The following is a 15,767-nucleotide window of genomic DNA, read 5'->3' as shown; positions in this document are numbered from 1 at the left end:
AACCAACCCGTAAACAGCCATTGCTCTTGCAATTCAGCTACCGTTGTTACTTGGGAAAACTGTGCGAAATGTAAACAAAACTATTGCCTTCCTTCTTTTGCGTAAACGAAAGAAAGAGCAACACTGCCGTACAGGAGAAGAGTGCCCAGTTTTGATGTATGCAAAGTTGTCAAAAAGATTGTTCACATATTACGAACACAATTTATAGCGTCCGCCATTATAGCGCGTAAAAAGCTGGATAATGTTGTCAAAGGACTAGTGTTTAGTGCTTACTGGTTACTTGGGTATTCACTTTCAACATGTTAACCCACGATCCAAGTCCATGTAAACAAACCACTAATAGACGTCAAAAAAGCTAGGTTATGCTCGGCCGTGCAAAATCTTACCCAGCTTTTTACGCGCTATAATGGTGGCCGCTATAAATTGTGTTCGTAATATGCGAACAATCTTTTTGACAACTCTGCATACATCAAATCTGCACGGAGCGAAAAAGCTCCAGTTTGTTTCAAACAAAATGATTGTTGCTTTAAGCCTCAATAAAATATTTTTATAACAACCTGAAAATATTGTTGTTTCAAAACGAGATTCTGTTTGAATCAAGAAAATATCAGTTTTGAATTAAAAGTAAAGTATTTTCAAATTTGAAGTTAAGATTGATATAACAATAAATATTTTCATTTCAATCATATATTTCAGTTTGAAACAAAACGAAATTTTTGTTTGTGCGTAAAACAACCATAGGCGTTTTTGACAAGCTATCACCCGCTTGGAGGCGCTGCATAAAAAAAGTGATGAAAAGTAACATCGCTGTCAAACTCCATACATTTTTAAAAAAAGCTGAAATAAAATGCAGTTTTTGATTAACCCTTTCAATTGTCAGGATTTTAGATAGCGTAATATTGGAAGAAATTTGTTTATCTACGTTAAAGTAAGTGAAAATATTCGAATTAATTAACTTTATGGCAGAAAAATGTTAATGTTTGATTTTGTGCCACATGAAGCAAAAGTACATAGAGTCAGCTGTAAAGTTTACATATCCTGGATAGAGAATCACCAATTATTTTCAGTCTTCAGTGCATTCCAATGTGTTTTCAAATGCTAACGGATTTATTTTCGTGATTAGCATCACTTGCGCCAAGAGCCAAACATATAACCTATCAGTTCGTAAACATAAATACACTTGCGAAGCTCTAATAATCTCCCGAATCAGAAACAATATATATCAAATGAAAGAATATGCATTTTCTTACCTTTATTATCCATTTTCATCATTCCCACTGTTGTTAATCCAGTAAAATATTACTTTTAAAGTTGAGCTCCATATAGGTGCCAGCAAGCATTTTGGGAATCCAGCTTTTTACGAGCCATAATGGCGGACGAGTTCGTAATATTTGAACAGCATTTTTGACATTTCCCTAATACATCGCACGTTTTCTTTCCGTACATTCCTTTAGTTTTACGGTGAACGCGCGGAAAGAAAACGTGCGATGTATTAGGGAAATGTCATAAATGCTGTTAAAATATTACGAACACGTCCGCCATTATAGCTCGTAAAAAGCTGGATTGCACTTTTTTTGTAGTTCCAATAATCACAACCAGGTAGCGAACGGTTGCTCTTAGTTTTGCTCGAATTCGCCTATAAATATGGTTGAAACTACATTTTTGTTCTCCGTGTGGCACTTTTCTCTTGCAACACTACCGTGCTCTTTCTTTCGTTTACGTCAAAGAAGGAAAGCAAAACTGGGCGAAATGTAAACAAAACTATTGCCTTCCTTCTTTGGCGTAAACGAAAGAAAGAGCAACACTGCCGTACAGGAGAAGAGTGCCCCCATGTATGCAGAGTTGTCAAAAAGATTGTTCACATATTACGAACACAATTTATAGCGTCCGCCATTATAGCGCGTAAAAAGCTGGATAGAGGCCTTCCCGCATCAATTGGAACGGTATTCTAACCATAATTATTATTATCTTTCATTTCATCTTTCTAGAATCATTTGTGAAATTGATAGGCGTTTTTGACAAGCTATCGCCCGCTTAGAGGCGCTGCATAAAAAAGTGATGAAAAGTAAAATCGCTGTCAAAGTCCATAGGCGTTTTTGACAAGCTATCGCCCGCTTAGAGGCGCTGCATAAAAAAAGTGATGAAAAAAGTAAAATCGCTGTCAAACTCCATACATTTTTGAAAAAAACTGAAATAAAATGCAGTTTTTGATTAACCCTTTCAATTGTCAGGATTTTAGATAGCGAAATATTGGAAGAAATTTGTTTATCTACGTTAAGGTAAGTGAAAATATTCGAATTAATTAACTTTATGGCAGAAAAATGTTAATGTTTGATTTTGTACCGCATGAAACAAAAGTACATAGAGTCAGCTGTAAAGTTTACATATCCTGGATAGAGAATCACCAATTATTTTCAGTCTTCAGCGTTTTCCAATGTGTTTTCAAATGCTAACGGATTTATTTTCTTGATAGGTGAACAAAAGCTTCATTCGACAAGTAGTTGGCGCAGCGGTAAAAATGATGATATTTTTATTTCGAGCTGTCAAAACACATAGAAAACTAAAATCATAAGAAGCGAATTTGAATTTTTTTTAAAAATACGCGCTTTGGAATCAATCAAATGTTATGGTTGGGTTAGAAAATAACATATATACTTACTATAATTTTTATTTGCCTGCATTTTATTTAAAACCATTTATAATTTTATTACATAATAAATACTAAACAATAAGGACATTGATTCAACATGCCTTGGATGAAATATTGTTATAATTTTGCTTAAAATCATTGAAATTACCTTAAACAATATATACAACACTTTCATGAATATATCTGTATCTAAATTTTTCGGTCCCGAACCTATAGGCGAATAAACGCAAAACTAATGAAGCCCATGCGACTCCTACATTTGGCTGTCCGAACTAGGAAAATGATGATTAGTTACAAATTTTCGCTGGACGGATATACAAATCAAAACATTTTTCATTTAAATCTCAGTAAAATGAATATTGCGAACATTAAATTTTCTGCAGCGGGTTAGATACCTTATTTACCAGCTAGCGCACTGGTGGTTGCAAATAAAATGTGTACTTAGGACAAGTAAATTGAGATCCGGATTTAATTTAGGTGTGTGTGGTTATGTTTATAGGTTCGGGACCGAAAAATTTAGATACAGATATATTCATGAAAGTGTTGTATATATTGTTTAAGGTAATTTCAATGATTTTAAGCAAAATTATAACAATATTTCATCCAAGGCATGTTGAATCAATGTCCCTATTGTTTAGTATTTATTATGTAATAAAATTATAAATGGTTTTAAATAAAATGCTATTTGCCTGCATAGTTATAGTAAGTATATATGTTATTTTCTAACCCAACCATAACATTTGATTGATTCCAAAGCGCGTATTTTTAAAAAAATTCAAATTCGCTTCTTATGATTTTAGTTTTCTATGTGTTTTGACAGCTCGAAATAAAAATATCATCATTTTTACCGCTGCGCCAACTACTTGTCGAATGAAGCTTTTGTTCACCTATAGAGCTTTCCAGTTATGTGTGATGTATTGGTGCTTGAAAATGAGGCAAACAACACCAGTAAACAAAAGAGATGCATTCCTTTGTCACCAAGGTACAGAATGAATTTCGTCTTCCGCTGGCTTAAATACCAGCAAATTTTCAAAATATGTGCTTGAATTTGGAACAGGATGTAAAATTCGAGCGAAATATGTGCTCGGAGAAACACAACTAGTAATCGCTATTTTTCAGCTTGCCCAAGTAACAACGGTAGCTGAATTGCAAGAGCAATGGCTGTTTAGGGGTTGGTTTAAGGCGATCAAAGCTGCATAAAATAAGCACTCAAATGGTGTTTAAATAAGCGATGTTTAAGCTACTTTAAGTTTTTCAAACCAGTTCTCCCCCAAAAGCTGCTAAACAAGCTTAATAGCGAAGTTTTCTACTAAAAAATATACTTATAAGCAGCCATAAACATCAAACCGTTTTGCGGCTGCTTAAAGGTGTTAAAGTGTAGAGTGGAAGCTTTCATTATGCTCACAGCATTCAAACTACTTTAAGGCTACTTAAAGGTGTTAAAGTGGCTTATTTACAAACTTCTACCAAGTTTTCTTTCGGCTCACAGCAGACATACTGTCAAATCATACAATTTCGCAATTTGGCTGACAGCAAAAGTTTGTCAGTTATCGACATTATCGACTGCTTCACGCTAGGCGGGCTAGGCTTCAGATGTAAAGATATTCTCACTGTCTCTTCTGCAGATGCAAATGGGGCGGATCATACGATGAGTCCTTATGGATCAAAAGATGGCGAGATCAATTCCCGGAAAAGTCATGCATTTTTTAATTAAAGTTATTCGAAATAAAGTTATTCGAAATTAAAAATATCGCGTTCGAAACATGTTCACAGCAAAATAAAAAAGGCCTCGTTCCGTTTTTTTAAATTTAAAAATAGATTTTTTTGGCTGCATAAAGGTTGACGAAGCGTTGATTAAGCGATTGGAAAAGCAGATTGCAAAACTATTTTTCGTTCTAAAAATAGAATTGACAGCATTGCGCAAATTGGCTATTTAAAAGCACAAAAGAAATTCTATTAAGCTTCATTGCAGCTTCGAAAGCAGCTATTAACTAGCCTGAAGCTTGATAAAATCACCAGATTTAGATGTTTAAGAGCTGAAAAAAGGTTTTTATTTCTAAACCTAAACCATAGATCAGCCACAGGTTGAAAAAAATCAGCTATAAAAGCGTTTCATCAGCCTGAAATTGTTACTTGGGTGTTCCTCCAGCATCAGCTGTTCCCCAAAATGAGGTAAACATCATGTATATACACGCGTATTTCGTGTTCGCTAGTGTGGGTGCTTGGACTGTCAGAAACTCTATATCCGGCACAATTATTACCACAAGAAAATATGACAGGTGGTTGCTTGCATTGGAGTTGACAAAATTTCTTTGGTAAATTGCTAGATTTTTTCTTGAGCTAGTTTTCTTTTCAGCAGCGTACCCCGCAAGCAACTACCTGTCATTTTTTTCTTGTGAATTAAAACTGACGTTTTGACGAGGGACGTGTATCGTGTCTGTGACGAGTGTGACGGGCTTTGTAACACTGATTTTGGCAGTTTGAAATAAAAATATCACCATTCTACCTCAGCGTCAACTGCTTGTCGAATGAAGCTTTTGTCCGCATTTTTTTCCTTCAGATGTCGCTAAAAGCTGATCGTTTCGATAAAGTCGATCGCATGTGACGTCTCAATTTTTTTATTCTTTTTCTTGACATTTCTTGCTGTCAGTGTCACGTTAAGTTTTGACAATTCGTTTTGCTCGTTTATTCGTATGTAGTCATTTTCGTTTCTTCGTTAGTCTCGTTTGAGCTTCCCACTGTTTGGCATTGCGAAAGTGTTGTACCTCTGCGTTGTGAACTTACGGTGCAATTAGTAATCAACGATTCTCGTCCGTTTTTTTTTCTCGTGCACGAAAGTGTCCCAAAGAAATCGGTTTCTAATCAGATTAACTGCAGTACAATCCTAGAAAGATACGTACCCAGTTTCCTGGTTCGTTGACCTCCCCGGTATCGAGTGTCATTTTTATGACAAATGAGATAATATTTTTTACACTATTAATAGTTTGAGTGAGTTTTGTGAATAGCAGTTTATTAGGTAATTAATCTCATTACTTTGAACGATCTTAACCAAGAGCTAGCCTCCGAACTGTTGAGGTAAGTTAAGATGATTGAACATAACTTGTAATAAGATTTCATATTCCAAAAAAACAGATTTGTGGCTTGGTAATGTGGGCAATCAACATGTTCAAAATTTTCTACTGACCTACTTTCAATCGATAGCTCTACGTAAAGTAGTATGCGTGTGGTAGTACGGAGTAACCTGTAGGGTTCTTAACTTCTTACTACTGCTTGCGTACTTGGTCAAGTCAATCAATTGATTTAACGTGACGGTTCTGGTTAGGATATTTTAAAATGTGTTGCAATAACTAAGAGTTTTTGCGAACAATAATTTTAATAATTTTATCCCCTTTTTAGCACCAATTAGTTATTAATTAAAATTGTAGAAATGTATTCCTAACCATTTTGTAACATTTAATGCAAACAGCGTTAATTAAGTTGCATCGCTTTAAGTTTCTATATCCGTTATAACTATAAGAAATGAATAGGTCTTGGGGCGAACCAACCACTGGTTGAAAGCGCCAATAAAAAAAAGTTAATAAATAAATAGGTTGTCTAGGTATGTACTTTGACTATCAATCAGCCCTTTTTTTTCGAAAAAGTTTGAAAAACTGAATGAACTAATAATCATGCCAGCATTTTATAAGTAGTAGCTTAAACATTACAAAAACTTTCATGAAACGTCTGATTCCTAAACAGTTTCACAATGAATTGAGCTAGAATTGGTTCAACTCAAGGATAAAGGTCTGTGGTAGAGGACTATTTGGTAATATTAGATTTGGGTTTTTATACAGAACATCGAATAACCGTCAATAATACATATGTATATATCTTGAACGAATTTTCATTATGTATAAAACAAAATGTTGTTTTCATCGAACCCACCTAAATAACCTATATTTATATTTATATCACCTAAATAAATATAGTGCACAGTAAAATCAACCTGCGGAGTTCTAAAGTCAGGTTCACAAAGCCTAAGGTGAAGAGCAGTCCAATTCTATTAGGTATACAGCGCATTACGCGTGTCCGTGAACCGTTTTAGAAACTAGAATATTTGCAATTATCATTCAGGTAGCGAGGCAGTTCTTGAATCATAAACGTTTGTTTTTCTTGAGAAACATTTTCAATGATTATCCATTAGAACTGCTGCTGTTTAGGAAAGAAAGTTTGCCATTTATTATTTTGCTCTCTAATATTTCGAAGCCTATAATTGAGAGAACAATAACGTCCTTCAAGTATGGCTTGTTTTCATAATGTTCAGCCATCGTTATTGTGAAACAACTGCTTTTCCTAGCATTTTTTCTTTTGCTATCCGAATTCGAAGTATAACCTTTATATATATGCGTTATTCGACTTTTGTATTTTGTAGCCCAAATACAATTTCAAATAACTTTTAAGCAGAACAGCATCTTTGTTTACTGTTAGGGTGCACCACAGACAAACAGACGAGACACTCGCGATAATTCCATCGTCCAATCAAAAACCACTCATTTTTCAAAAAAGCATGTTTCGCAACATGGCCACACCGCGGCGTGCAAGTGTTGCTTTGAGTTTTCAGTATAAAACCATTCAAATGTACAAAACCCTACAACATAAAACCCTGCAAATGCAAGCTATTCGGCAACATGCATAACAGAGGGTGCTAGTGGTGCAAGCAAAATGTGCAGGACGATGGTTTTTAAAGGATTTTCTTCTAAGTGTCATGTCAGTTCGTCAGTGGGTGCACTTTAGAAATACAAGAAATAAACATGTGACGAAAAGTGGTCACGTTTTGCACAGTAGAATCAATATATATAGAATGCCAGTGTCGCTGCAGTGCTCGTGGTAAACATCACACATTTGAAAATTACGTATTTACACTGTATGCGCATATGTGTGAGTGATCGATTCGAAACGGGAATCTGATTGTCAAACTAAAAAGGCAACCCAATAAAAAATCCTGCTTTTCCGTAAATCACGTAGGATAAATCACCCGATTTGGTCGTTTTGGGGTATTTCGTCGGCAGGAAAATTTTCTATTGGGCAATTTGACAATGTAGTTCCCGTATCCAAGACACGAACCAGCAACATGTTTGCCACCAAAATATCCATGAAACACCAGCGACACTGGCATTCTATATATATATTGATTATACTGTTTTGCACGCTTATAACTCAACCATTTTTGAATAGAGATATTTACACTAATCGATCAGAAATTTCTATGCAATAAAAATATAAAAAAAATTATTGCGTAATGTAGTAAGTATTGGGAAATGGCAGTGAAAGTTGTCCTTACGTCACGAGTGTAATGCTTTCTATATCTGTCAATCCATGTATGTTATTACAGCTATGCATACTAGATCAAGAGACTACAATTTTATGATATTTACGATACCTACATCTGCTTTTTCCTTTTTTAATTGTAAAATTTGCGGAATTGGGATTTGAAGTTCGAACTCAAGTCTTCGGTGTGAGAGGCGTGAATGATAACCACTACGCCGGGATTGACCCCTTTTACTACCGACAGTGTTCAAGCATTAGACCGGATTTTAAATGTGCTGTAAAGATACCATCTTTCTGCAAAGAACTCAAAGTGATCGTAGAACTGGACGTTCTACTGGACTCATTGAAATATTCGATATAAACTGTATTTAACATAGAAAACAAACTCGTGGCAGGAGCATAACAATTTAGGCAAAATGACGTGTATCAAAAGTTACATATATTTAAATAGTACTTCACTCAAGTATACTTCTAAATAATTGAAATAAACTTTCCAATTATTTTTAATAGGTTTAGTTTCCATTTCTTGTGCGTTGCTTGCACATAATATTAGCTCTTTAAATTTATGATGCATGTTTTCCGAGACACATAACTAAAATAGTTCATTTCTTGCTCTCATTTAAGTTAAACTTTCAGATATGTAGTTTCAACCCGCAACTAAACGTTTAGGGTAGTTGATCCAGTAGTTGTGGTAGTACCAATAGTTGCGCTACTATTCATTATTAATGCATATTTTCGTCACCGTAGCATTTTAGATAAAACAATTACATTCATTATATAAAACAGGTTTTTAGAAGTATTGGTAGTTAGACTACACCATTTAAAATTAAAGCATTATTTGCTAAAATGCCAATTTTCCAAAATCTAACGCGCAGTTGGAGCGCACAACTATAGGCGCTCATCTATAGTTTTGCTACGATGTTTTTTCACTTAGCAACCTAGCAATGTATATGGAATAACACAATTAAAGGAACATCAAACTTAATTAAGGAAACATTAGCGCAACTGTTGGTACAATATAATTGAATCGGAAAATTCATTTTTTCTTTATAAAGCTTCTCGTACAACGAAAGCAATTGTCTTGCCTTGTGACAAATACCTTGTATTTGATAAATTTATATCCCACAAGCATTAATTGAAGCATATACCTCAATAAACAAGCAAAATGAAGGTATATTGTGCTTAGTGGCGCAACTAATGGATCAACTACCCTACTGTATATAAATTTATCCGTCAAATAAGATTCGAATTATACTCTTTTGTATTAATCTTATGTACCTACCTTGTCAGAGCTGCTGTTTGGTTCTGTTTTCGTAACTCAAAGCATAGTTACTATGGCAACCATAATTGTTTACCCTCAAACTGTTCTCGTTAGAACTCCATTATTACAATTTCTCGCAATTTTCTTCTACTAACCAAATTTTTATCTACTGCATTTAAGCAACGGGTTCCATCATTATTTTATTCACCAAACTCTTGATCTGAATTTTACTCCTCTACTTTTTTTAAATTTATTATGAGCTTCTATAATTTCTTTTTTTTTTCATGTTGTACCAGTTTCTATTTTTCATGTATCACAACATGATACTCCATAGCTCTTACTACTCAAGAAGTAATTGTGTTTCATTCTTGTTAAGAAAGATAAACTCGCCTGTTGTCGAGCCAGCTTATTACCTCATAGAGCCGATGCAACTAAACGCTAATCTAGTTTGAATTACAAATCGTCTATACGTAGGCACTGCACTTAACCCGTAATAAGCTGCCATTATAGGTCGAAAGGTTTGTTTATAGCGTTTATAAGGTTGGTATGAATCATTTGCATTCAATTCGTTCCGATCTGCTTACCTTCTATTATGAATTCTGTTATAGTTTATTGTATACGACAAAAACACAAACAATCATGTTTTTGACCAATTTTATTACTTACGAGAAAGTGAGAAAAAAATTGTTTGCTTAATTTCATCACTTTACATGAACATATGCGAGACGAACTTTCCATTGTAAGCTCTAAAGAAAATTACAGTTTTATATTATTTGGCTAAAGTGGCATCTGTTCAAGGTCACTATAGATAACAGATCATGATTTGTATACAAAATCATAAAACATAATGAGTGCCAATTTTAATTATGCTTTACAGAAGAAAATAAACAGTACCTATATATTTTGTTAGCCCTTAACAACCGACAAGCAAATCGTTTATTAACAGCTCAAGGTCATACGCAACATAAGGTGCAATCATACAAATTGCTCGCCGAAGCTGCCTTTAGATAAAATCCCATGCAGCTAAGCAGTAAAAATGACTAGGTATGCCTTCTCTATACTAGCTGTGACCATTCGCCTCGCGTACATTCGGTTATGAGCGGCCTCGAAAAATTTCCTACCATTCCACTACCATGAAGAGTTTGCGGCTGGCCGGAAGGTTAAATCTAAATGCGGCTTTCCCATTCACAGTGGCAGCCACGACGCGCGTTTTCAACTCCGATTGGACTTCGTATCTTCAGAGTCGTTGTCGTTGTTGTGTTGTTTATAATGTGTTATGCAATCTTTAAAGTTATACGCATTATGTCCATCCATGGCGCCCTGCTGCAATAGTACCCTTAAAGGGCTCTCGTAACGTTAGCTAGCTATATTGTTAAGCTGTTAGTCAGTTAGGAAAACTGGTTTTTGGTTTTGATGGATATTTTGCTCTCTTAAAGGTTCAAACCTTTCGACTGCATTCGATTACTATGCTGTAAGATTAGTGTTGAATTACACTGATCGATGTGTTTACACTTCTGCGTGTGTGTATATGTAAGGCTAAGTATGTTGTTTTAATATATTATAGTAGGTTTAAAGATACAAAGCCCATCATCATTGACATGGGAAAAATAGTGAAACGATTAATATATTACTCTAAAAAATATTTTGTTTAATAAAAAATTAAAATCACCAGAACTAACTTGCAGTGCCTGATGTCGACCGATTCTAGCGGTACTATGAACCGGAATCACTATTAAACCGTAATGGACATGGCCGTTCCATTCATTATTATTTTATTAACATGATTTTTCGTTTAATCTTTGCAAAGCAATAAATCTATTTATCAGCAAATCAGCACCCATCGCGTGATATGTATGGCAGCAACACGTTCTACAACTCATACCTCATGGGGGCCGAATGTTCAGTGACACCGTGCAGGTCGTTTATTGCGGTATCGTGTCATTTGCCAGTCATAGTCACCTTATCATTTGTAGGCGGAAATTTAGGCCATGCAAAAAGACCATAAATGATAGAGGCGCTGATTTTCGCACGAACGCATTATCGAGATGACTCTTCATCGTGTTGTATTATGCGTGAGTTATGCGTCCAAACACCCGTTGTTACTGTTCGATGATTTCGTCCGTTCCATCATCTCTGTTTGAAACTTAGTTCAAGCACACGAATGGTCTGAGGCTTGACATTTAGTAGAATCGGGTCATTCAAATGTAAGTGACTTAACAATTCTGTTCTTATTTTCAGAAGAGCATAAGAGCATCATCTTGAATCACTGAACCATAGATGTAAATCATCTAAATACGATTTACTGTGTTTTCGACAACAAATATGATGAATTAAAAACCAAACCAAAAACCAAAATACCTGCCGTCAATTATTTTACAAACGAAAATCGTTGATCTAATCACAACGCATTTAGACTTCTTTTCCATGTATGTACTTAAAGTCCAACGCCTATTTATCAGTTAGATATGCAAACTCGAACAAAATCACAAACACAGTTGGAGATGTACCTACACGCGGCTCAATTGTTTTGTACAAAACCATGCGGAACGTGATGTAGTTCAGTATTCTCTGACCAACTGACGCAGATAAGATCAGCCAAAGCTCCAACTTGTTCCACGCAGCGTTGATAACAATAACTCGAATTGATGTCACAGTATCAACAGCGACACTTATCAACGCCGCCACCGTGGTCTTGGCTGAAAACACGTTGCGTTATCTAGTGCACTGTTCCACAGATAGATTTAACTCGTTGAAACAGTCTTCCTGCCATCGTCAACAAACAGTACCGGTATTGTTTCAAGTTTTTACTAGATTCATACGTAGGAAACTGAGCTCAATCCACCTTTCGATGGAAGGAACCTTCGTTATGTCGACACAATACTACAACTTTGCCTTTCTTATATCAATTTCTCAGCAATAATGGCTATATCGGTTTTAACGCTTTTAGTTGTATTTGTAATTTGCATACAATTATTATGTTGAATTGAGTTACAGTATCATTTTGTTGAGTATGAGTTGTTGCACTAGCCCCGTAGCTGTCTTGTACTCTACCAGCCGGCTGTGAAGCCTGTCGGTAAAGAAGGACCAAGTCTTAGAAAGACGTTTAAGCCCAAGGCTTTGCTTTTAACAGTACTTAATTCGATGAACTAAGTCGATTATGTAGAGTATGTGTCTCGTCCTTCCAGACATCGGACCGATTTGGCGTCTTCCGGCGGATTTTATTATTTTTGTGACATTGTGAAGGTTAAACATAACTTTTAGCCATGTAAAGATATGAATAGATAACGGGCAAATCATTGCGGCTGTTTTCAATTATATGAATTAATGTTACCAAACACGACTAATCGCACTAATCTCATTAAATCGTAGCAGCCTCTAGCCAATTGTAAGTCACTGATAATATTTACTTGTGTATAATTAAAAAATTCTTCATTTTTAACCCCTTGTGAGTGTATATTTTCAACGGTTTAAAAATATTCCCCCTCCGCTTGTTTCATACATTTTATTTAAAAAAAAACGCAATTGGTACGATATATTTGCAACGTAATTCACTTGATTATTTCCTCAGTTCAAAATTACCTTATTGGCTTTGTGTTTATATCGATAATAATTAATTATTAGTTTTACTCCCTATACAAACAAAGCAATGCGCAAGTATGTAGTTGATCAATGGGACCTTTGCAAGTATATTTAATTTAAATCCGTGTTTATCAGCAAGGGGTAAATACATTTGTGAGCGTATTGCAATTGATTCTTTTTTTAAATCGGTGCGTCAACGGAACCAACAAGTGACGAGAGTCTTATCGCGGTGGAGTTTGTACCTTTCGTAATTCCTTTGGATTTTATTCCGTCTCATCCGTGCATTGACGTTTGCTTGTTTTTAGATATAAACCGGAAATCTGTACGCATTAGGGATCATCTATGAATGACGTAGCATTCTAGGTGTTAGAGGGTGGGGTTTGTGACTAACTCTATCATTAGGGAGGGGGAGGTCTTATATCGGTTCATATATCGGCAAAGCGATGCCGGTAAGGTCTTGGACTTTATAAAACAAGTCGAGCTGGAACCGTACGCTATGTCAACAATTGTCCATCACACCTTAATTGTGAGAGGATATCTGACTAGCACTAAATCAAATATGGATCATATCGTGTTACTCCTAACCAGTGGACACAATAGGACACCATACGAACCGTTGCTTTTCAAGAGATGGCGCTTTTCTAGTGGTAGTAAAATCAAAATTTCTAACTTATTTATGCTTGCCTACCTGAAAAACAATCACTAATCATATTTTATTTGTGGTAAAGTTATTCTGTTATACTTAATTTTCATGATTTCTGCCCAATTTTGATAAAAACAAACATTTCCTATACCTCTCCATAGCATCTTACTATAATACCAATCATCCGAGAGCCCTATAAAAAGCTAAAGCCCTATAAAGATACATTTATAGGGCTTTATGAAAAGTATGTTTGCGACATTTCAATTCGAAAAAATTAAATTCCGCAACATGAACGCAATAAATAAAAACAATGTTTTTACCAACTATTTATTGGTTCAGGTGTCAAACGTTATTTTGCGATTAGCGATAAACACAAAAGAAACTGAGATGCATGAGAGAGTAAGGGTGTTGATTTCAGTTAATTTATTGTCGCGCAAAATTCAGATATTACGGATATGCACATTATGCGCTACGAAGTAGCGACATCTGTTGTATTCAACAGGGAAACATTGATAGTTTCAAGCATACTCTCACGCATGGCGCATGATGAAACACTGGCGCCAACTTCTGTTATTTATTATCAGAAACTAGAGGCGGCGTCCTATTGTTGTCTGTTTATTAGAGACACTTGTTTTGTTTATTAGAGAGAAAGGTGTCGGTGCATTCGTGTCTGAAAAAATGGTGGATTTTTTGCCTGAAAAAATGGGGGATGTTTGCTCATTATTTTTAAATGTTTATAACGGCAGTTTTTACTATTAACAGAGAGGACGGAAGATTAGCCGCTTATTTGGTTTCGATGTACGATGCTGGTCTAACAAGCCAGTCATCGTATGTTCGAATCTCGGCTAGGCAGTGCTGCTAGATAGAGTTAGCAGGATTTTTGCACTAGCCCCGTAACTGTCCTGTACTCTAATAGCCGGCGGCGAAGTCAGTCGATAAAGAAGGGAAAAGTAGAAAGGACGTTTAATCCCACGGCTTTGCTTTTTGCTTTGCTTTTATAGTTTATAGATGAAAGTAATAAAACAAAGGTGTTGATTGTATCCAAATAGAATGGAACAAGACGTGAAGGGAAAAGAGCGAAAAATTAGCTAAGAAAGGGTCATTGAAGCAACGTTTAATTAAGTATGTGTACCGTTCTTCTTTACCCAGGCTATAATGGGAACCAATTATAACCGGAACTGCAGTGTTTCGGTGTTACAGTGTTTATTTTCAACATGCGTACTTTCGTAAAAAAAAGATGGGGTCCGTTTCACCCCGTGTGCTCATTATGCCCCTAATCCCCTTACATTTTTGTTAAATATCACCACAGGGGTCGCGGGTGATTGGGAACCGCTGCGCTATGCGGAAAAAAAACAAAATTACAAAGACAGTTTATTAGTTGAAACTTTATCTAACTGATGCCCACATTTTAACTATCGAAGATTATTAACAACTATTTTAATTTGACTTTCATTCTATCGATATTATGCTATGCTATCGAGAGTTTAATTTTTTTTTTTTCAAACATAAAAAATGTTCTGTTTTTAATTAAGGTAGGGTGATGCATCTGTTTTAGTCAGGCGCTACGCATACTTTATTTTGAACACTTTCATTTCATTTTGCCGTAAATATCCAGAATAATGGCGATCTCCATGTAATGCCGGTCTAAAATAGATAAATCACCCTAGTAAAACCCAGTCAATGCAGTGGCAGCACCTTTTCGTAGTCAACGGTTTAAAAGTTTGGGGTGCTCTACACGCTGATGATGGTAAATAAACACCGGCAACGTTCCTAGCAGGTTAAAACCGGTTTATTCTCCATCAAAACAACTTGATGTCATTATATTGTAAAATAAACGTTCCTCCCAACTAGCGATGCCAACCTTCCAGAGTTGTCGGGATATAGCAGCAGTGTTGCCACATGTACAGATTAAACTGGAAAAGTACAGATTTTTCCGATTTTTTTGGTACAGATTCTGTACGGTACAGATTACAGATTTTTGTCATAAAGTACAGATGGGTACAGATTTTTTTGGCTGTCAAAAACTAATTTTTTTCTTTCAGTTTTGTTACTTGAAATCAATAGAGGAGCACCTCTTGACATGAATGCAAACAAAACAAAACATGTCTGTCTTTAAGGTTACGTACCAATATCATCAAAGAAGTCGCGATTTTTGTATTTTTTAAAGCAAACAAACCAGGTTTCCCTATGTAACAAACCAACTTTGTGGTACAGATTTTGGTACAGATTTTTGAAAGCAAAAGTACAGATGAAAAAGATTTTTTTACCTTCCAGTACAGATGAATATGTGGCAACACTGTATAGCAGTTCCATTCCTATTGGGACAT

The 15,767-nt window shown here is 35.5% G+C and overlaps 1 protein-coding gene across 4 annotated transcripts in view; it reads left to right on the top strand.

Moving 5' to 3' along the window:
• Positions 1 to 5,394: 5,394 nt before the first annotated feature.
• The window catches only part of LOC128741462 (carnitine O-palmitoyltransferase 1, liver isoform), a 52,618-nt gene continuing 42,245 nt past the window's right edge, over positions 5,395 to 15,767 (top strand). For 3 of the 4 annotated variants that reach the window (XM_053837297.1, XM_053837298.1, XM_053837293.1), the window contains exon 1: positions 5,395 to 5,725. The gene's annotated coding sequence lies outside the window, so the exon portion shown is untranslated. The remainder of the gene's footprint in view (positions 5,726 to 15,767) is intronic. The other variant, XM_053837295.1, reaches the window with a different exon arrangement.

The sequence above is a fragment of the Sabethes cyaneus genome, chromosome 3 (genome assembly GCF_943734655.1).
Source record: "Sabethes cyaneus chromosome 3, idSabCyanKW18_F2, whole genome shotgun sequence".
Taxonomy (NCBI): domain Eukaryota; kingdom Metazoa; phylum Arthropoda; class Insecta; order Diptera; family Culicidae; genus Sabethes; species Sabethes cyaneus.
This window is presented reverse-complemented; position numbering and strand designations above follow the sequence as displayed.